The sequence below is a fragment of the Calidris pugnax genome, unplaced genomic scaffold, assembly GCF_001431845.1.
Source record: "Calidris pugnax isolate Ruff unplaced genomic scaffold, ASM143184v1 scaffold103, whole genome shotgun sequence".
Lineage (NCBI taxonomy): Eukaryota > Metazoa > Chordata > Aves > Charadriiformes > Scolopacidae > Calidris > Calidris pugnax.
This window is the reverse complement of record NW_015090990.1, coordinates 22315660-22338419: the sequence shown is the minus strand read 5'-3', so window position 1 is coordinate 22338419 and position 22760 is coordinate 22315660.

Sequence of the window (22760 nt, the reverse complement as noted above, 5' to 3'; positions counted from 1 at the left end):
ACACCTTTTAAAGGAGGCATTAACAGGGTCATAATCAAAATACTTTCTTCTCCTTTATAAAGATGTGATTTTGCTGAGTTAGCATGGTATCATAACTAATTTGCTACTCTGTAATCTAGTTATGAGATAGTATAGTTAAAAAACATTTTATTTAACATACATACCTATTGTATTGGCTTTTGGTAGTTATTCTAGAAAATTATTTTCCCTTTTGCTGAATGGAAGTTTCAGACTAAAATTACTGAATAGTTATGTCAGGTTTGTGCAGAAAATATGCCCCTGATTCTTCTGAGGGAGAACTGAATTGTAACTCCCAGTTCCAATTATGCTCAATCACTTTTGAATGTGTGATTCAATAACACTTTTGATGAATAATTTGAGATACCTGCTAATTTACTGGGGCCATGAACATATTTCTGTTCTATATTTTTTCAGTATCTAGTGCAATGGGACCTTGTCCCGTGGTTCTGAACTCCATATTGTGGCTGTAATTAACATGCGTTAATAATAATATCAACTATTTATTGAATTTAATCTGAAAATTATTGTGACTAATGAGCGGCTAAGAAAATTGTGATGGTGTTTGTAACAGTTCAAGAGTTAAAAAAGCAGCAAAACATTGTTACAGAAGTATTTTGTTTTGAACTTTTCTGTCTGTGCTTAAATATTCAGGAAAGTTTGGAAAGGTTTTTGGCACCTCATTGCCATGGTGATCAACTCTGCGTGTGCTATAGTTGCATGAGTCAGTCAGAAACAGAAATCCAACCATACTTTCAACTGCTGCATTTGTTTACATTTATGTACGCTGTGAAGAAAATGTTTTGCTTTCCCTATTAGCCATGAATAACGTGTAGCAGCAGAAGCCACAGGAGGATGTAAGAGGAGGGGTAGGCAAACACTGGAGCAAGAAAATGTTGAGGTAAATATAATCCTTGGTTGTTATTCACAAATTATGGAAATGCAGAGTGTAGCAATGACTGGGGCTGTCTGCTGCCAGAACAAAGATGCTGAAGACTTTATATTGGCTGGTACAGTAGTCTTTCTGGTAGTACTAATGCCAAGGATGTTATTGCATTCTGTCAAGAAATCACGAGGCTCTGAACTTAAGGATCAAAAATTCAAGATAAGGTTTTTACGTCATACCTTTATTTTTAGTTTTCATGGGGCATTCTTTGCCTAAAATTTGGTTTCTGCTTGAATTTTTGTCGCTTTTTTTCTTTTGTCTGTGTGATTCATAATTTCAAAAACTTGCTTGAAAAGCATTTGAAATATTTAATAGAGGCTACGGTACTTGTAGCGAAGCAGAGAAAGGTAAGTTTAAGAGGGCAATGTTTCTATCTAGTCTGGGTCTGTCTGTCTTGTCAGCCTCCCACATTTCTGAGACGTCAGGTGGTTAAATAATGATCGTGTTCTCCAGATAGATGATATTTTTTCTTTTTCTTTTTTTCCTTCATGAAGTGTTATAGAAGGTGGGAACTGGTTGAATCAAATGAAGGGGGAATGGAAAGCAGACTGTGGTTCAGTTGCCTGTAAAGACTTAAGCCTAGGGGGAAGCATGGCTGTGAGACCTGGGTAAAGCCTCCTCACATGCAACCTGTAGCGCCCACTGACCCTCAGACAGCTGTGGCACTGTCTGCTGTGTTACACAATTTTCCTTCTTTCTTAAGCCTCAGTATTAGCATTTGCTTAAAACAAAATCTTCACTTAAATCATTCTTGTATTGAAGGGCAAACTTTGAGGCTGGGATATTTAGCTGGATGAGTATGAGTTTGCTTTATTTACAGCAGGGATGGGCTAACTGGGGGCAGGGGGAGCAGCAGTGTGCTTTCAGCTTCTCTTTAGAGTATGATTTTTCTCTTGTGTAAAGGAACAAAATAGAAAAATGTCTCAGACACCTCTCTGTGGGATGGGAGGCAGAAAGGGCAGAAAAGCGTGGAGTCTTGCCCCATTTCCCTCCATCCACTACTCAATCAGTGCTAACTGGGAAGTGTGTAAAAATAGATTTTTGCTGTGTCAGCTTGTGTCCCCTTCAAATATGACAGTCAAACTCTCCCTACACCATCCAGTAAATAATGTTGGTGTGTACAAAACTTGTTCAACAGATGCGTCCTTCGGAGCTCTGCATTTGAGCAATGAAGCAGCCAGATTGCTGGCTGCCTGTAATATTAATACCTCTGTCTTTTAGAACAACACTGTAAATACAATTCCAAGCCAGTGGGTAGACAGAATGTTGGATTGTCCAGTGCCTAGTGCCAGATCACTGCCACCTTCCCTGTACACCCGCTCCTTGCTGTAAGGTCCAACGGTTCTATCTCTTGGTGTTTTTCAGTCTTTTTCTGTGCTTTTAGAAGTGTTAGATCAGATGAATCCTAGTAAATTTATTTAAGCTTCTAAACTTTTTTGGAGCACTTTTCCCAATGTGGAGTTTCATAAAAGGTGTGCTGTTTAGCATCAGATGGGAAAACTTTGAGAATGAAATCACAGTGATGTGTCCCAACACTTGCATGACATATTTGAGGTGTTTGGGCAAATGGCACTTGTGACTATTTTCTTCCTTTAACTCCTTTTTGCATTTGTGAAGACAGAAGCTGCTTTATGAGCTTCCTTTTACAGGGACCCCCAACTCTGTTTCTAGACCACAGCTCTCGGGACATTTAAACATTGGAACTTTTGGATGTTTATTTGGATTATTTCTTTCTGGATTTCCCAATTGCCGAATGTATAGTGCTGCGAAAACCGATGGCAGTGCCCAAAATGTAATGCAAAGAGGAAAAGAAAAAGCTATGAAACTAATGTGAGCTGATGTAAACTGCCAAGGAAATGACAAAAGGGTAAAAAAATGGAATAATTTTTTCTGACAAAAAAATAAAAGACAAATCAAAGGTAGAGAGCTGTGCAAGAACCCTTTGCGCTCTCTTCTGGATCTGCCCTGTCCTTATGCTTGTAGTGAGATCTCCCCTGGCAGCGCTTGTGAAGGATATTTTTTGTGAAAAGCCAGTTTAAGAAATGAAGCAGCGGGGAAGGTGGAATTACCGTGAATTATTTCTCTCTCTCCCCCTGATCTGTTTCTGTTTCTCTCTCTGGCAGTCCTGCCAGTTGCAGAGCAAGGCAGGCAATTCCAATTTGACAATGTTGATCTTTTTTTTTTTCTGTTGAGGTTTACATTAAGCTTACTGGTTTAGAGGGCTACAGTCAAGGACATTTACCTTTACAGATAGTATGATGTGCTGTTGCCAGCCACCTCCAATTCTTTCTTATCCTATAAAACTCGTTAGCAGCAGTGTGTTTTGCAACATGTGGGGAATTCTACATATATAGTGACAATTTATGAGGAAAAAAAAATCTCGCTAGTCTTTAATTATCTATCCTGAGATATTAGTTGCATGCTTTTACTTACTCCCACCTTTACTCCTATGTAACAAAGAGCTTTTCTGGATAATGAAACCATAGCTGGGTAGGAGAGCTGATGTTTCTGTGGGTAAATGTTATGGCACTATTTAAAAATTAAGGATATAAATTAAATAATTAGAAATATTTGAAGCAGACTAAGTTCAGGAACTTTACCGGAACCTACTATTTTCAGATTACCTTTTATAAAGCAAGAATCAGCATTGGTAGAGGTGGACTCCTCTTTGTAAAGAGTAGGATCTTTGATTCTCCAGTTTAGGTACAGAAAGTAGGACTGATCTGCCCATGTTGGATTATTTTGACTCTGCTGACATCCCTGCCCAGCTTCCATGTTCAATTCAAAGCTAAGGCACTTTACAGCCTCCAGCAGTCTAAGCTGATTTAAGCTTTTGGTGGAGCTTAAACATTTGGCAATTTGGGCTGTTCATAATTTTAAAAATGCAGTAAAGTTGGCTGCCAGGGGTCTTTTGGTGTGGGTGTGTTGTTTGGTGTTTTGTTGGTTGTTTTTTTTTTTTCTCAACTTTCATCTGTTTTGGGGCTTTTATTGCTTTCCAAACAAGTTCAGTGGCTAGCTTTGGATTTTTTTTGTCTGCTATGAAGTGTTTAACAGGATACCTTAAGCTTTGTTCATATGTGATTTCTGAAACATTTCAGAGTGAAGTCAGCATGAGTGTACAGCACTGGCAACAACGTACTTGCTAAATCGTCTGACAACCAAGATGTGCACATACATTAGGTGTATTTATATGGCTGTTTTAGCAGTTTACTGGATGTTTTTGCAGTGTGCAACATGGCAGGTGCCACTGGAAAGCTTGCAAGCTGTATAAAGTGATCCTTCACTAACCCTGTGTTATGTATTCATAACTTTTGCTAAAAAACATACCCTAAGTAAACCATGCACATTGTGTGATTGTGGTTTGACTGAAATTAATTATTCAGGTAGTTATTGACCATCACTGAAGTATCGATTGCTCTCCTAATTGAGCTATCACGGTTCCCTGCTGGGTCTTCAGCTCTCTGCCACTAATTATTTTGGTCTATAGATCCTTTCAAGAAGTCATATGTAAAAAGTTGAAAGCAGAAATACTACTTTATATTTATATTCAGAGCAATCCATTGCTGACAGTCATTGTAATACAGTTCAGGAAAACAGAACTAGGGGGTAATTGCCTGGAAAGTTGGATTTGAACTTCTTGTATGTAGGAGTGCTGAGATTTTAGCATGACAGCTCAGGGATGCAGTAGAGAAATGTGTACTACAACAAAGGAAGAAATAATTAAGATAATGCAAAATAGAAAAATGGAAGCCAGGAAGAACTGGTAAGAGATGGTAGGAACTGGAACACTCCATTGCATTTGTGGTAGGAATAAATGTGAGAGCAACTTGGAGACTATGCAGCTTGATTAAACCTAATACTATCAAGGGAGCTGTAGCTGGACAGTCAGCTGCCTGATGATGGAAGGAGTCAGGAATGCAAAAGAAGTTCAGAAAAATCATCAGAAAGAAACTATGTCCTGTTGCTGAAGAATTTGAGGCAAAAATATCAAGCGGTTGGAATTCCAAGTAAATAGCAAATTAATTCTTTTCTCTTTTTTTGGTTTGTGGGGTTTTTTCCCCTGTAGGTTCTGAATAGGCACCACTCTTTGTTCCTCCAGTTTTTCCATCACTCACTTGAACTGAAACGATTTCTGTGCGCAAGTGAGTACTAATTCTCCACATATGTTGGATAGAAAATTGGATATACATAACAGGTGAACCAGAAAATGCCACATTTTTTTCAGCCTATTTCATTTCAGCGTTTCACTGATGTGCAATCCTTAGGAAAATTTGATCCAAAAGTGTTACTATGCTTTCTTGGGAGGTGGGGGAAAAAGTGGCTGAATTTATTAAAACTATTTAAAGTATGGGTATAATTCCCTAATCCTCATTTCTGATCTCTTAAGGTCATTTTTCAGTAGGAGTTTCTATCTGTCTTATGTACTGTAGGTATGTTATGCAGCTATATCAGGCAGAACTTAAAACCATAGACCTTTAAATGGCATAAAGAGAAGAATGTTGGCAGAAATAAGGCACTTAATAGTCAGAGGACTCTAGTGTAAATGAAACAGCCTAATCTAAAGAGCTTAAATTTGCCACTTATGCATTATTTGCACGAGCATAATGCAATAGTGTTGCGCTGAAAGGAGTAGTCCAGTATATTCTAAGGACATTAATTTCTTTATATTTCACAATGTGGAAAGCAAAACTGTCCTGGAAGATTGTGACCTCTGATGCCATGCAGATACTGTGCTGTAGAAGAGAATTGTTATTGTCAATGAGACATTTACAGAACATATGTAGAAAGTCTTTAGCAAAGTTGCTATTAGCAGAGAAGACAGTAAGCAACTTCCCAGTGTTGCTTCAGACTAACACAGGGAGAGGGTGAAGAGGCTGTACAAACATGGCATCAAAACTCAGTGCTAAGCTTTAGTCCCTGAAGAACAGTAGCTTTTCTAGTCAAGGAGGCTTCTCTAGCTATTGGGTTTTAACCTCTGGAGCTGCCTGTGCTCTATACTGAAAGATACACTGCAGACATCTAAACAAGGAAACATACCGTATTTTTTCTGGGAGAAATCACTGTTTTGCATTTTCTTCCTCAAGGCAGCCCTGTCAGAATTCAGATACCTTGCCAGTTTGAAAATAGTTCATCCCCACCTGTGTTAGGATTGTTGCAATGGTATGTGTTGTAGGATACAATAATAATCTTGCTGTCTTTATGTTATTGGTACAGATGAGGCCTAGAACAGATTTCAGCTCATGGGTCCATATAGACGTTTTTTTCCTGTTGATGAAAATGATGGGCCCTGAAGGGTTCCTGTTGATGAAAATGATGGGCCCTGAAGGAGCCCCTAAAATCCCCTGAATGTCTGATTTGAGTTCAGGCTTGTAAAAATGCAGCTTGAATACGACTGGAGAGTAAACTACATGCAAGCTGTACATAACAATTTTTGATTTCTATGCTGCACTGAGCCAAAACAAAGGCATTCAGAAACTTTTCAACCATGGTTACTCCTACAGTAATAACTGCAGGTTGACAGCCCCAAAGCCAATAATGAAGAGATAACGGCTGGATTAGGCACTTCTTGTTGTTGTTGCTGCTTTAAATGAAGGAGATGGAGAGGGGAAAATGGGAGAAAGCACGAACAAACTGTTGTTGTTAGGAGGCTGGATTCAGCTCTAGGTTTATACTGATGTAAAAGCATGCTAGACTCACTTTGTATTGAGGGTGACTTTGGAGTTACACTGGTGTAAGTGCTTGACTTGCGTTGTGTGTACTGTATTAAACGCATTCCCACATAAATTACAAACTAAAATGCCTTCCAGAGTCCATAAAAATTAGCATCCTTAGGGGACTTCCTCCCTGGTCGCGTAATTTCGCCGCTTCATTTATTCACTAAGTGAGTATTTTTCCATACAGCTGGGATAGATACTTGAGGGGCGGCAGATCCGTACTGCTGTTCTCCGTGCAGCTGCGCCGTCTGCCCACCCACCCGCTCCATCCTATACCAATAACTCTTTTGGTAATACTAGCCCAGCCTCAAAAGCTTTTTTTTTTTAAAAATAATACCTTTAAGGCTTATTTGTTTTTTTCTGTTTTGTTTTATTTTGGGGTTTTGTTTTTGGTTTTTTTTTTTAAATGTGGGCTTTTAGTTCTACATCTGTTACATGTCGCTAAAAGCCATTATAATAATATCTGAGGTAAAATAGAAAAAGAAAGGAACAGTAGGATTTCTTTTAAAGGATGCTTTTAATACTGCTTTTACTGCAGATGCTTTCTATCTCACAGCTAGGTGCAAGCAGGGTGACTATTCTGATGAGATTTGTATAAAGGTAGTGACTTTTGTGATGAGGGCAGAAATTTTAATTATAGAGAAATGCATACTGCTTTGCTCATGGCTTTGTTAGAAATTCCTATTTTTTTCTTTTATAAATATAAATGCCTTTTAAACAGTCTTTATATGGACTGTATGGTAATTGGAAATAAAACTTTTTCTATGATAGAAATGAATGTTAAGGGAAAAAAATCATCCAGACAAGTACATAAAGTAACACTGGTAGTTTCAGATGTCTGCCTGTAAACTACTAGCAAAGCGAGAAAGAAACAGCTTTTATTATGTCATCCAGAGCAGGTCCTGCCAACTTGCATCTGGGCAGTTCTGAAAACTGTATGTCCCATCTTGCTCCGTTTAGCTCTCAGGACTCCAGATGAAGAGGTCACCAAGGTCTCCCTTTGGAAGATTGATTCACCAACTGCAAAATTTCACTGTCAAGAATAATTCTTGCAGTTTAGCCTGCATTTTCACTGTCAGGAACATTTCTTTACATTCAGTTTCTATTTGACCTTTCTTAAGTTCCTTTTATATTCTTGAAGAACTTCTTATAAATAGGTGTATATAAATCCTACTCCTTGGTGATTTTTCTTTAGTTCTTACTTTGTCACCATCAGTTGGTCCTGTTTCTAGTTAACTACATAACGTTTTCTTAAAATCCACTGAAGAATTATTTGTTCATAAAGGGAGACTGTATAAACATGTGGCACATAATTCCACATGTAATTGGTGTGTATATTTCAAGTGAAAAATCAAGTATATATTTTAAGCAAATCAGTAACACGTGGTAGGAGACTTTTGGGGATGAGATTCTTCCAGAGTCAATCTCAACAAAGCAATTCTGTTAAAGCTTTATGAGTAGTTTGTATGTCCTGAAACATTGTTTTTTTTCTCACCAACAATAAATACATAGTCTTCATCGCTGGGTTCTCCACAAGAACAGGAGGTAGGGTTTGGTGCACTATCCCTTAGAAAGCAAGGACTAGTTTCAACAGAAAATGTAACTAGGTATAATTTTTAACTGCTTTTTATCCAGACAAATAATAGATTATAATTGATTAGTAAATGTGTTGGTTAATAGCTAATAACATTTCATCCCTCAGAAGTTACAGACTCCATTACAGTCTGCATCTCCTAACATCAAACAACATAACCTCTCTTCAATACCTGTGCTGTTCAAATGATATAGCAGGGATTTTAGGCTCAACGTAGTTTCTTCAATAATGCCAAATAATTCAAGCAAGCAGTAACATTTTCCTTCCCTGCACTTGGTTCCATGGCTTTAGCACCACAGCAGCCATGTGAAATTTCTCAGTGAAATTTTCATGGGAAATACTGTGGGTAGAAAAAATTTCTAAAAGCTCTTGGGAGTGATTTAAGCAGGGTATATGGCCATTTCTACTGAAAGACAGGTGAGCACGCACACAAGCGCACCGTATTTAGAATGGTAAAGGAATGCAAGTTTACAGATCTACCTCACCAAAAGCATTGAGAGAGCATTTCATGGAGTTGATAAGTTGACCTATAAGGTCCCTTCCACCTTGAGAAATTCTAGAATTCTAAATATTCCCTGCAAATGGCTCAGTCCAATTATAGCACTTGGTTTATTGATCTATGTCCTATTCTTTCTCTTTCATCTTGCTGCAAACCCTTTCATTCTTCTCTTACTACTGGGATTCGTCAGTTTTAGTTTACATCTGCATTTGCAGATGACTCTGAAATACAAGCTCCTGCTTGAAGGTTGTAAAATTTCCACAGAACTTGTACTTGAAGGATGGAAAAGTTTCTGTCCCTCTTCCTGCGAAGCTGTTGCTCGCATAATTAATTAAAACAGCCTAGCATATGTTTTGATAAGACACTACTCTGCCCCTGTGGAAGGACCTAAGTGTAGCTAAGTTTTTTATTTTCTATTCTGCGCTTTTGTTGGTTTTTGGGTTGTTTTCTCTTTTTTTTTTTAAATGTTTTTATTAAGAGAAGTGACCTTCTGCTGTCTTTATGATTAAAACCATTGCAAATAATATGCAGCATTAGGATGAGACAGTCTGGACTATGCTCTATTTAAATTTTGGTGCCACTTTTTGGCCTGGTTTTTGTTTTGTTTTGGTTTTGTTTTTGTTTTTGTTTTTGTTTTTGTTTTTGTTTTTTTTTTTGTTTTTTCCACTGGTAGAAAAAAATATAGCTACAAAGGAGAAACAATCACATTTTGTAGAGGTGGAAACTTGAACAGATAAGAGACAAGCTCCAAGGTAACATCTGTGGAAATACTAGGAGGATGCCTGCAGTATGTCTGGGATATTCAGTGCTTGTATCTGTACGTGAGCAAGCGGTTGTTGCTCTGGCTGTTTGTATTTGCCTAACCTTCCATTATCAAATAAAATCCAGAGCAAAATACAATTTCTGTCTGAGACAAATATGACTAGAATCCCCAGAAAGACTCTAAAGGTCAGATCACCTGTTTTGAAATATTGCTCCCCAGTATCTACAAGGTCTTAGTGACATTAAACAGTACAATGTGTAGTTTGCTAGAAGGTACCCCTGTTTTATAGATATAAAGCACGAGCTGTAACCTAGACATAAATAAATAAGAGAAATATTCTGTGGTGAAAGACTTCCAACTCTGACCAGTGTTTGTGGAATAAGGACATTGTGGAAACTGTTTTTAATTTGGCAGCAGGCAAACTCCTAATCTGTGATGGTCCTGGCACTGTGTCTGCGGGTTTGGTCAGATAATGGCTCTCACCGAGTCCAGGGACTATTGCTAAAAGTGACTTCCACACGTATTTACTTTGAAAAGAAAAAGGATGATTGCTTTACGCATAAATGGACAAATATTTGCATTTTATAATTGTTTACACAGAGATTAGGAAAACGGAATTATAACAAAGTGCTTTTCTTCCTTTGAAATGGGTTAGAATTTTAATTAGCCTTATTTCTTATTTAGGAAATATGGCACTGTAGGAGGCTTGCTGTTGTTGCTGTATTTTTTTTTTTCTTTTACAGTGAGTTTTACCAGGAGGATTCTTAACTAATATCTTGGGTGTCTACTTAGATTGATTTAGAAGGTAATATAATAAAAAAGTAAACAAAAAGGCAAGTGTATTTAAAAACATTAATTGGAAAACATCTTTTTAGGGATTTGTATGTGGGAAAGAGAGAGTTAGTCATTTTAATGTTTACCAAATTCTCAAAGTAAATTGCACATACACAGTTATACAATTTCTATTTCTACTAAAAAAAAACAAGTGTATTGATGGTATGGGGCAACATATTATTACTAGGACTTGAAAGCACAGAAGTTCAGCAAAAACCCTTGATGGTGATAGGCAAAGCTTTTCAATTGTGCAAGTGTTAGCCAGCTAGGTGCTGTGGGAGAATAAAAAAGATACTTCTAGAAATCAGTGGAAGTTGGGTGTGTAATCTTCACGGAAGCCTTTGACAGTTTCCTTCCTAGAGTTAATCAGGTAATGGGGAGACATAGATGAGAGATGGGGTGAATGTGTATGTAGGTAACTACAGCCACATACAGATACAGCTGTGATACTCCAGTCAGCAAGGCTGACACACAAACAATAGAAGATCAATTCCAGATAGCAAGCAGAATTTTGTGCTAAAAAGAAAACTCTGAGGGGAGTTAAGGCTTATATGAGAGATGTTTCTGTAAGTGACTGCTTCCATATTACCACAATAAGATTATGTTTAGTTTCTCAGGAGATGCTTTCTATGATTAAATTTCACTCCTGAACTACCCTGGATTCAGCATATGATTGAGTCACCTTGAATCCAATGATCATTTAAATGAGAAAAATCATATTCAACATTAAAATAACCCTTTTTGCTCCGTGTAACTCATTTATAACATGCCTCTCCATTAACATACTGCTATCAGAAACCATTTCAAGCTGTTGGTAAATATATATGAGTTCAAGCATAAATGAGATTTTAGTACTTTCACTTAACTATGCAAAAAGTTGAGTACTTCTATTCTATCTGTATTTGTTTAGGGGGCTTTCTGTAATGCAGAGCAAATCTGGGATTCAAAATGTTAATGTCAATATACTGTGTTAAAGGAAGCATTTAATTGCCTCTATTGGTTACACCTATATTGATTTTTAGTTGCTTGATCATTCAATAATGAACAATTTTACCTCTGAATGGTTTAGTATTGCTTGGGGAAAAGGGAAAAAATAAAACCCAACCACATTCTATATGTTTATAGGTTTTTTTATAGTTAGAAAACAAAGAACAATCTCCTGTCAGGCTTTGAAGATCACCAAGGTACAGAATCAGCTTTGTTGAGGTCAGATCCTGGCCCCCATTGTCTTCTAAGGAAACGCTGGTTTAAACTGGAAAACTTCCATTAAATTGAACTAGTAAAGCAGAACAACCTCCTGCTGTTGATCTCATACTTGCAGAATGACGCATTGGGTTGTCACTGAAGCAGAGTTAGGATCACACTTCATAAGATTAAATTCCTTGTTTTTATTTTCTTGTCTGTGTGTATCCCTCAGCCTAATTGAGTTATGGTCTAAGCTTAGACCTCTAGTTTAGCCATAACAAAACCCCCCCAACAATCTTCAGTCTTATCAAATTTTTATCACTGGCATCAGCAACTTAAAGCACAACCTGTTACTAATACCAAGTTTTATTTATCCTCAAGCTCAAACCATTGATGTTATTGATCTGCTTTAGGGCTAATCGCTGCACTGTGTAATCTAGGAAGCTGTTACATTGCTTCTTTCCATGGCACTGATGTGTTTCAAACCTTAGATTAGGCCCAGTATAGAGTACAAACACTAATAATGTCTGTGGTAAGATTGTGTACTAGGGAGATAAGGACTTTTAGTTGCTGAATGTGAAGTAACCTCTCACCGTGACTGCTTTCTGCCTCTGTCTGGGCATATAGGAAATATTTGTGCTTCTGCCCCTTATATTAATTTTAAAGAGGGAAGTTAGAAAGGTGCTAATGGTGTTTTAAAATGACTAAATATTTTACTTTACAGCTATGTTGTTAAGTAGAAGTGAAACACAGCTTTAAGCCCTAGAGAAAAGATGATAAATCATTATTTCAGCCAAAGTATGGTGTCCTGTACTATCTTTTGACACATTATCTTTGAGTCTTCAGTAGGCAAAACACCTGATGAAGTATTTTTGAACCTGGAAATCAATAGATCTGTGTTGATTTTTGCTGGATGAAAACCAGATCCCTTAAAAAACAAAAAGCCTGAGAAATAGCTATTTGTGCAGGATGCTTCCTGGAAAAATATTGTATATTCATTTTGTCTTGAAGATTAACTTTTCATAATTATACATTTTTCTTATCTGATGCTAATAATCAAATACTCTTCCGTCCTCTATTCAAGAGGTATGTCTAGGTTCATAGATAAAGGAGAACATGGTCATAAATACAAACAGCACTAAGGAAGTAAATTTAAGTATATAAATTCAGATACTCACTGCAGTCATATGTGGTAAAAAGCAAGGTAGATTACTGAGCTGTTGGTGAGGAGCTGTGAATGGAGGTGGTATCACCCGAAATAAAGTCCTAGCACAGTCTGAGATTTCAGTATATATTCTGTATATAAATACACTTTTAGAAAGCCAGAACTGCTTCTGAGAGTAATGATGGTAATGTTATGGATCTGTCTTAGGCACTATAAAAGAGATGCATGATGATTGTCAGAAGGCAATAACTGGTATCTAACAAAACTTTTAGCAGTTGACACTCCATTATTTTAAGAAATGGAAATGTAGCCATTGTGATGTATTCCTGCTTAATCAACAAAAAAGTTTTCACACAAAAGGTACTACAAAAGTATTGCTACATTGATTACAGGTGATTCAGTGGCCAAAAAAAGAAAAAAAGTGTCTAGTGTTTGCCTGAAATTTTATTCATCACTGTTGGTAAAACTGCAGTCTTAACACCAAAATAACTGCCAGCGTTTTGTTTGGAATAAATGATTTTTAGTTAAGAATTATCTCCTTAACTCATATTCATAGTCCTAGACTTACTGATGTTAATTAAGACATGCTGAGCATATATAAAGACTTAATGTGATGATGCATTTCACTCTTTTCCATATATGTCTGTACTGTGGAAAAACTCATAAGATTGATAGATTTTCGCTTACTGGCTATATTTGCTCTTGTACAGTTTAATGGTGTCAAAGGTTTCCATGTTGTACTGAATGCTGCTGCCATTTATTTTAAAGCGTTTATCTTTGAACCTGGACTTTTAGAAAAAAATTCCATTGTGTTGTAGAAGAGAAACTTTGTTTATATGGAGATCTGTGGCCATTTAATGTAAAGAAGGTTTTAAAATTAACTGCTGTTGAACTAGAGCAAAACTACTTAATGAGAAAAGTGAGCAAACAGCAGAAGATACAGAATATTAACTGCCTATTCTGTTTCATTTTTCCCCTTAAAGGTTAATTATTTTTAATACAGTTATTAAAACACAACAGGGGATAGGAAGAGAATAAAGAACAGGTCAAAGAACTCTTACATCAATTAATGCTTTCAGCTAAACAGGATCTGATGAACTTTACTCTAGGGCATTTCAGAACTAACTAAAGGAATGTCTGTGCTTCAAATTGTGTAAAATCCCAGAGAACTCCAGAAGGCCCAAAATAAGAGTTATTTCCAAGGACAGATGGAATACAGAGAGTTTCAGGAAGTATTAAGCAGGCAGCCTAATTACAAAAAGGCAAAGAAGATGCTGTAAAATTAAGTGATCCATATGTATATATGTAGAAACTGAGAATAAGCTGCAGATCTGGTGAACTGTCAAGAACAAATCACACCTCTTCTATGACTGCTCATAACATGCTTAAATGAAAAGGATGTGAGGTTAGGGTCAAGTAGCAGATGTAACATTGTACGTAGCCCTCTAGGATTTGCAAAAGCAAGCAATAAGCACATGGTCTTAGTAGAATTGTTGTAAGGTGTACCCACTTTATACAAGAGGCAGGCACCCTCTCTCTCCCAAAAAAAAATAGGTATCAGTATCTTCCTGTGATGTCAGAAGGATTTTTTTTCTGCTGGGTTCAGTTTTGGACACAGTTCTGTATCCTATGGAGTACTAATGTTGTAGTCAGGGTATCAGACTATACTTCTATTTTAAATTTCCATATTTTACAAAACCTGGTACCTCATTGATTACGATTAACTAAATTTGCACATCAACTGCATATCGTAGGACATCTGCAAAACCAAAATCTGGTATGTCCTTTAGTAGAAATGTTCTGCCTTAAAACCTTTTCTTTGTTTTGCTTTGCTTTTATTGTGTGAAGATTCTTCAAAACAAATTAGGATAGGCAAATTGATGACAAAACTGGCATAATATCCATCCCTTCAGTGTTTTTTTTGGGAATCTTCTACACCCTTGGGCTTCAGCAACACTGTCATTTGCAATCTGTAATTTTTCTATTTTCTGCAATGATGGAGGATTAAAGACCAATTAGGTTTCAATCTGAGCACTAATCCAAGCTTTGGACAGCTTTCCATTTTTCAGATTTATATTTGAATGTAAGCTCAGTTTGTTGTTCTAGCCAACTTTACTTTTAATGTATTTTACTATGTCCCCACACAACAGATGATTTTCATACTTCTCTTTTTTTAAAATAAATGTTAAATAGCTTTCTATGACACATAGACCTATGATGTTGTCTCAAACTGAACCTGTAGAATTGAAGGACTGTTTGCAAGGGATCTGTGAGTAGCAAAGAAAATTCTTAAAGGCTGATTTTCAGCATATTGCATTTTTACTGGTTTTCTGAAGACCGGATTCTCATTGTATTATTACACATAATTATGTCACTTTTTGACACTGTATTATATAACTTTTTTTTGGAGCAAAATGGCGATGAGTAGGACAAAAATGCCACTTATTTTTAATTGCTTTAAATCAAAACTTGTGGGCTGCCACGGGGTGGGTGGGGAGGTGTGTGCTGCATTTCTCAAGCAGGGAGTGCTGTTTGAAGCAATTACCAAAACTGCTTAGAGACATTCAAAGAAACCTTTCATATTTAAATAATTTTCTGTTAGACACGAGACATGAATATTTCTATGTGGACAAGAGATAAGCTGCTTCAAAATGGTTTTCAAGTATATTTGGAAAAAAGCATGAGGCCTCTAGAGTTTGTATCTTGAATTCCAACTTGGATGCGGTATTTGCAAAGTCCCTCAGCAGCGGTGGTGAATTTCAGCAGGAATATGACTGTTTGTCATTCTGTATTCTTTTTATTTCCTCCTCATTGCCTATGGTTTTCATGATGTTTTTAGTTTAATATAGTTGGCTGTTTGTTGTTGTTTTGTTGTTTTGGTTTTTTTTTCTCAAGAGCTCAGTCACATCATTGACCTGTGGGCATATCCCCAGGCTAGGGACCTGAACAAAACCTATGGGAATGCTTGCTCTGATGGTAAAAAGAGTACTCTGAATCTTACCTTTCTAATTATGGATAATGGTTATTATTATTACACCCTGTAATTGTACTGATTTGATCCCACTGTGCCTTGGAGTGTTACAGTTCTGTTAAGGAGGGAAATCTGGGAATGGGGACTGAGACTCATCACTTAAATAATTTCCTGCTTGCAGAAAGGAGCAGTTTACCAGGGACATCTTGTTGCCTTGGAAGTCATAGCCTGACTTATAAATTTTAACATCCAGCCTCTGTGTCCCAGGTGAAAATTCCTTTACCTGTCTCCTGGGCGGTCAGCTGGACGTAGCTCCCATCTAGATGGAAAGTGTCTCCGAACACAATCTTAGCAACAGGAGTATTTAAGTCTTCTCAGATTTTCCTGTCGGATCAGTCTACCAGGATGTGTCCTTCCCATGAGGCTATGATTACAGTAGGGGTACCACAGCATACCTGTGCAACTGGAAACACAGGTTAGAGGCAACTGTGCCACTCAACTAAACCCACTAGATGCATTATTTCTTTTAGACTAACCTTTTTTGTCCATGGGTGGTTTTTTTTCCCTACTTAAAAAAGAGGAGCTTTATGTTCACAGGACAAAAAGAGATTTCTGTAAGTACAAAATAGCTTAATAAGTTCCAGTATATAATAAGAATATAACTTTTTAAAGCTCCACAGGCCCCACACAAAGTCTCCTAACTGTTTATCTCTTCTACTCTTCAGTGGTTTAGGATTTGAAGTGAAATAAAAATATTTATTTTTGAACATTTCTGTGCTGTTCATTAATAAAGTGAAGTTTTGGTAATTACACTATGATGTCAGAAACTAGATATGCATCAAGAAATCCTATTAATCTCTAAAAATGTAAATGATCTTTTTAGTACTGGTTTCATTCATTAATACTAATATCAATTTAATAATATCACATAGTAATTGCCAAGGGTCTTCTCTCCTGTGTAAGGAAAGCGGAAAATGGTATGATTATAATTATTACTGCCATTTTACAGAAGAGAAAGTCGAACACAAAGAAAAAAATGAATTCCCTGAACTTGTATGACATAATGGGTTCCAATAAGTATTAAAATCAATAGCCATTGCCCCTGTAATCAGCCCATCACAGCATGCACAGTGCACAATCCATAAACTGGTATTTGCATATGAATGTAGTAAGATTTATATTCAACTGTTACTGGCAAGATGATGTTAAAAAATCTTCCGCTTAAAATGTCTGACAATAGTAGAAGTTTAGAAGATGGAGAAAAATGCAAGAGGAATTGCATCTTTTAGTAACATCCATACAGTGTTGTAAAACTATATTAGGTAATATTGGAAATAAAGGCATAGTTTCCAAAGACATTTTGGAGCATAGCTTCCATCATGCTTTGGCTTAGAGTTGGAGGTGGGAGAGGTTATTCTTAGCAGCTTTGAGAAGACTGCTCTCCCTGGATTTTCTTGCTCATTGAATTAGAAGAGGGTAGCTAAATTTAAGAGCCATCAGAGTGGTTTAAACTAAAACCTGACTCTGAACCCTTTCCTAGAGGAACTTGTTGCTTTCTGTTGTCTCGAGAGGGAATGTAGACTGGGAGAGCTAAGCTGAAGTTTGTGTTTCTGAATACTTTTGTATGTGCAGAAGTTTATTTGATGTCATGAAGTATCTGCTTTACAGTAAATTTATTGCAGGCTTCTAAATTTTTACTGTCACACAGCCATGGAAGGGCTGAGTTTCTGATTTTTTTGTGACCTCTATGTTGTTTGAGCAGTACAAAGTGACTCTGTAGCAGGAAAACTGCTGACTGGGGAATTTAGCTCTTGGCATAAAGCTGGCAAAACATCTTTATACTTTTCTATGGCAGTCCCCATTATTCTGTCATTTTAGGAACAGGAAAGAAGAATCGGTCACTGGAATGGAGAAGCCAGGAAAGAGGATAGAAGCAGATGTTGTCAGAGATGAGGAGGAGATGGCAGATGTGAGACCTAAATTTGTCTTGGTGAAAAGTGGGGCACAACATGCTCCATCTGTGCTTAACTGCACGTGACCTAAGCAGCAGTGAACTCTATGTTATTAAGTGGAATTTACCCTCTAGGGCAGGAAATCCCTCTCACAGTAGAGGACAAAAAAAACAAAGGGACAAGACTGGAAATAAAATAATAGTAGAACTAAAGCAAGAATTGTCAGAGGTGGTTGATGAATCACTGACAACACTGATGTGTCATTAACGAAAGAAATGTAATTATTACAGTTTTTTAAGCAACGCAATATGCTGAAGAGATGTGAGAGTTGGACTTGGGGTGCCCAATGGAAGCTGGGACTATGATCCGTTACAACAGCATGCAGCAGTACTGTTTTTCAGCAGAAAGCTGAAAGCAATGATGATCATGCTCATAGGGGATGACCTTTCCTAGGCAGCAATGGGGCTCTCAACAGTTTGTCAAAACCTGTCAGATACATACACATCTCTGTAGGAAGGTCTGCTGCAGGGGAATAGTTCTGGTTTCTGTCTGCTTCCAGCAAGGGCTTCCTTATCTTCTGTGTTCAGCAAAATTTTCTAAAAGTAGACTGTCTTCTTGAACGCTGTTCAGCTTCCTTCCTTCCAGACTGCTTCCAGTGGAACTAAAATAAGTTACATTTAAAACCTATCCAGATTGCATTTTTCTTGTTTTTTCCTGAAAGCCCAGACACCTACTGTCCATTGGTAGAGAGCGAGCCGAATTAAAGTCTGTTTATGAGAAACAGAAATGTATGCCATATTTTACAAAATGTTGTGAATGTCCTAATATTTTGCACTGTAGGAGCTTGGCTGGCTGGCTGTCATACCTCACAGAAGTGTGCATTTCCTCTCCTTGAAAAACAGACTGCTTCATGAGAATAAAAATGTGGTGAGAACATAAAATGCTTCTATTTATCCTAATATTTAGCTCAATGAAGACACAAAGAGCAGTGGAAGAAACAACAATAAAAATCTTGCTATCCTGTTTAGAAAAATGTCAAGATCTTATCAATTTCAACATAGTGTGTGATGCTGCTTAATTGACTTGGATATCTATGCACTACAGGGGGATGCCAATCAATGATCTTTTAGATGTATGTAATCAATAGTTGCTTTAAATAATAAGAGATAGGTCTCAGGAATGGCTTTATGCTGCTCAGACAAAGACTAGAAATGAAATATTCCTTATTGCTGGAGTATTAAAGATTTTGCAGGAGTACAGGGGGGAAAAAAAAGCAAGCAAGAAATACTTCTGTGTTTATAAAATTGAAGTGTCTAAAAAAAACCAAAAAACCAAAACCAACCAAAACCAACCAGCTCCCAGGTGACGGAAGACAGGGTACAAGATAGACGAAGGTATTACTGTTTCAGAAAGAAAACATGAAGACTGAATTAATTTAAATTCTGCTTATTGCCATGGACAGAGCTTCTGACTAAACCTGCAAGTTTCACCTCTGCCCTGTGATAAATACAATTAATTCATTTGAGTTACGCTGAATGATAAAGCTTTTAGATAATTCTGGTAATTAGCAGTAAGTCCTGAAATAAATTCTAATCTAACATGTTGGAATTGTTCACTGTAATTGATTACAATATTGATAGTGTAAACGTAATTTCCTCTGCTTTATAACAGGAAACTTAATCATTGGAAAAATAGTCCAGTAGAACCAGCATCCTAGTGCCCTTCAGTCTATAGCTGTGAGCATGGTGGTGGTGATCCAGTTGTATCTCAGCAGTAACATAAATGCTCTTCTGATTATACATTCCTTTCAGCTTCAATTCTGTGGTCTTTTGACTCTTTCCATTCCCCTCTACAGCAACATGGCAGCGTCTTGGAAAATTCTTGATTAAGGTGGAAAAAGGAGATAGGATTCAGAAAATTTTTATCCTTCTTAGTATGTCTTTGATCTCCTTGAGGTTCTCTTCTTATTTGGAGGGTCAGTCCTGAGAGAACAATAATCTTTCCCTGGGTCCAACAGGAAATCTTAATATCCAAAAGGAGACTGGGTAGGGTGCAACCACATAAATCAGAAGAATTTTATTTCATATCAGAGGAAAACTTCATTTTGTTACTGTTCTCATTGCATAGATGCTTTACTATTTCACTGTAATACAGGCATCTGGAGTTAGTCCTTGCTGTATCTTCAGGTTATCACTGAAAGCCCAAACCTAGGGTGGGGTCTGGAAATGTAGATGACCCTTGATGCAAGAGCTCAATTCAGTCAGCAATCTTGGAACATGCTGCCTCTCTGAGGGATCCCCATCTTGTTGAATTGTAGGTATTTCATGATGGCCACATGCTTTTGGAGTGAGGGACCTGACTTCTGCTCCTATTTCAGTTCTAAGAATTACAAACTGCATCTCTCGAGATTTCCTGAACAACCAGAACCAAAATTACTTTGTGATGCAAGTATTTTTCTTCCTTTCTATTGAAAATTTTTGAATATTGTTTCTAAAATTGGGCTTTCACTGGGTCACTGCCATTTTTCAGTCTTTCTAGACTTACAGGGATTAGCTAGTAATTGAACCTGGAGAACCATAGCCAGATGGTAAATTCATCGGTCCTGTGCATATATATGTAATTAAATACAGTAACTGATATGTGTTTCTTAGATTCGCCCAGTGGCTTAGGTGGGGGGGAGTGGAACTTTTGACATTCTTTTTTACTTCCATATACACTAATTTCATATTTATTGTTTTAATTTTAAAAAACACAGCTTGAGCATTTGCTTTTTCTTTAGTCTATCTTTATGTGCTACCTGAGATTCTGCAAACCAAGATATAAATGTTTGAATAAAACAAGCATGAACATGGCTGAATAATAAGTTATTAAATTTGCGGGAAGACAATAGGTATTTAAATTAAAGAGACATCAAAAACCTGCATATGAAAATGTTTAGTGTAAAGACTACAACATCTAACAAGATGAGACAAGCAAGAACTCATCAACAGAGGGTGGCTCTAATTGGAGTGGCACAGTGAGGAAGACAAAGAAAACTGACTTTTCAACCTCAGTTGTTTTTTTAAGGGAATGAAATTTGTTAAGAAACCTAGATCTCATTCCACTGTTCACTGCCATATCATCAAGGTAACAGAACAAAATGTGTTAAAAGAAAAAGGCATCAAACAAAATCTGTAAAAAGAAATAGCAGTCTGGGATAGATGGAAATGCTGCCTCTGAATCAAATCAAGCCTTAGAGCAGAATAATACTCTTACATGTTATCTTCATTAGCGACTATTCTGTATCCTATTTAACAAGTATTTCTGTGAGTGGCAGAACGCATGACGCTTGATTTTCTCCAGTGCCATCTGTCGTGTGGAATCTCTAATAATGGTTGAATCTGCTCCGTAAACACTTCTTCAGTGGGAGTGTTAATCTGTCTCCTTGGTTGTTTCATGCCACCTCTTCTGACAAACCTGGGAGCTTATCATCTTCGGTATTTCTTCCCCAGTGTCAAATAGGGTTGACCTTGACCCCTAAGGGTGCATGAGAAGAGTTTGGTGGCCTTTGGAGAGTTTCAGGGCAGGGGGAGACTGATGGATAATGGGAATTTATAAGTTGTGTTTCCTTAGGAAGGGGAGAATCTTGAGCTGGGCTTAGAAAAGGAAACTTTTTCCTGTAATTGGTTCACACTTTTTTCTACAATTATTGTATTTGTGAACAATCAATTAATAATGTTAAATGACTGAACTGCATTCAGGATGCCCACTCTGATCCCAACCATCTGACCACATCTCTGTGTGCATTACAGCACTCAGTCTGTCATTAGTAACAAGCGCTTACGCTCACAAAAAACGTGATGTTAGGCATGTGTATGTCTTGCCTCCACAGACTGACTTTCAGCCTTTACCTAGAAAGTGTCCCCGCTGAGCACCTGATTTGGTTGTCACGTATAGCAATGTAATTCCATTAACTCAACTGCCATGGTGTTAATCCTCATTTACATGAGCATCGGCGACAGGAGAAAGCGGCCCTCTGCACCTCATCTGAAAAATGTAATTACTCTGTGCTTATAGAGATTGATCAGATCCTCCTGGAGTTGAGGAAAAGCCTCCCACTGATTTCAGTAGTCTTTGGGCCCATATTAGAGACTTCTATTTCATTTTGAGGTACAAATAAATAGCCTTAACAGCAGTGATCAAGAAATGCTGGTCCTGTTTAGAAGATGAATTAGTCAGTGAAGAGAAATGAAAACTTATATGAGAGGTACTGTAATCTAAAGGATAAACCATTGTTTTCTTAACAGCAGTAGTTATTTCAGTAGACTGCACTTTTATCACCAAATAACAAACCCTATTTAAATCTCTGCTCGGAGTTGGCTGTCACTAAAATACTGGTAATGCTTTGAGCAGGTAGAAAAACATTGTCATTGAGGTCAAGGATCAGAGCCTTCTCTTTGGTAGGGAAATCTCCATCATGTGAATATGTCTCCATTATGATAAAATAAGGAAGTAAGCTACAAGGAGGTCATTGACTGTAAGAAGCAATTTTCCAGCTCTTATTGTTTCTGATACTCTACAGTGTAATTCACAAACAAAAGCATAAATCAACAGCAACCTTTTCCAGCAGGTTAGCAGAGAATGGGGAGAGATGAAGCCACAAAACACAGGATATTAAATTGCCATGACCAATTTCCTGTAATCATTCTTAAAAGAAACCAGAACATTTCTTCTTTATAATTACAAAGATATTTTGTAAAATCCTGCATATTTTAGAAGTGTTTCAGAGCATCCAATGTAATAAGTCTTTCTGCTGTAAAAAATATGAACAAGCAAACAAACAAATGCAAGCATTCATATATATTCCCCTGCCACGCTAGTGAATTTTCCTATCACATGCTTGACTGCTCCCTATTCTGGCACTTACTTTATCACAACATTTACAAAGCCTTCTAGGCCACGAACAAGTAGTTTCAAGAAAAGTATGTGGAGGCTGCCGTGTCTCATAAATACAATCCATTTTCTTGTGTTTCTTGATATAGTATGTGCTCAGCTATAACAATTCTGCAGATTCAGCTATTGGGAGCATTTATAAATTGTATGCTTTTAGGTATCCCAACATCTTTCAGAGTAAAATTAT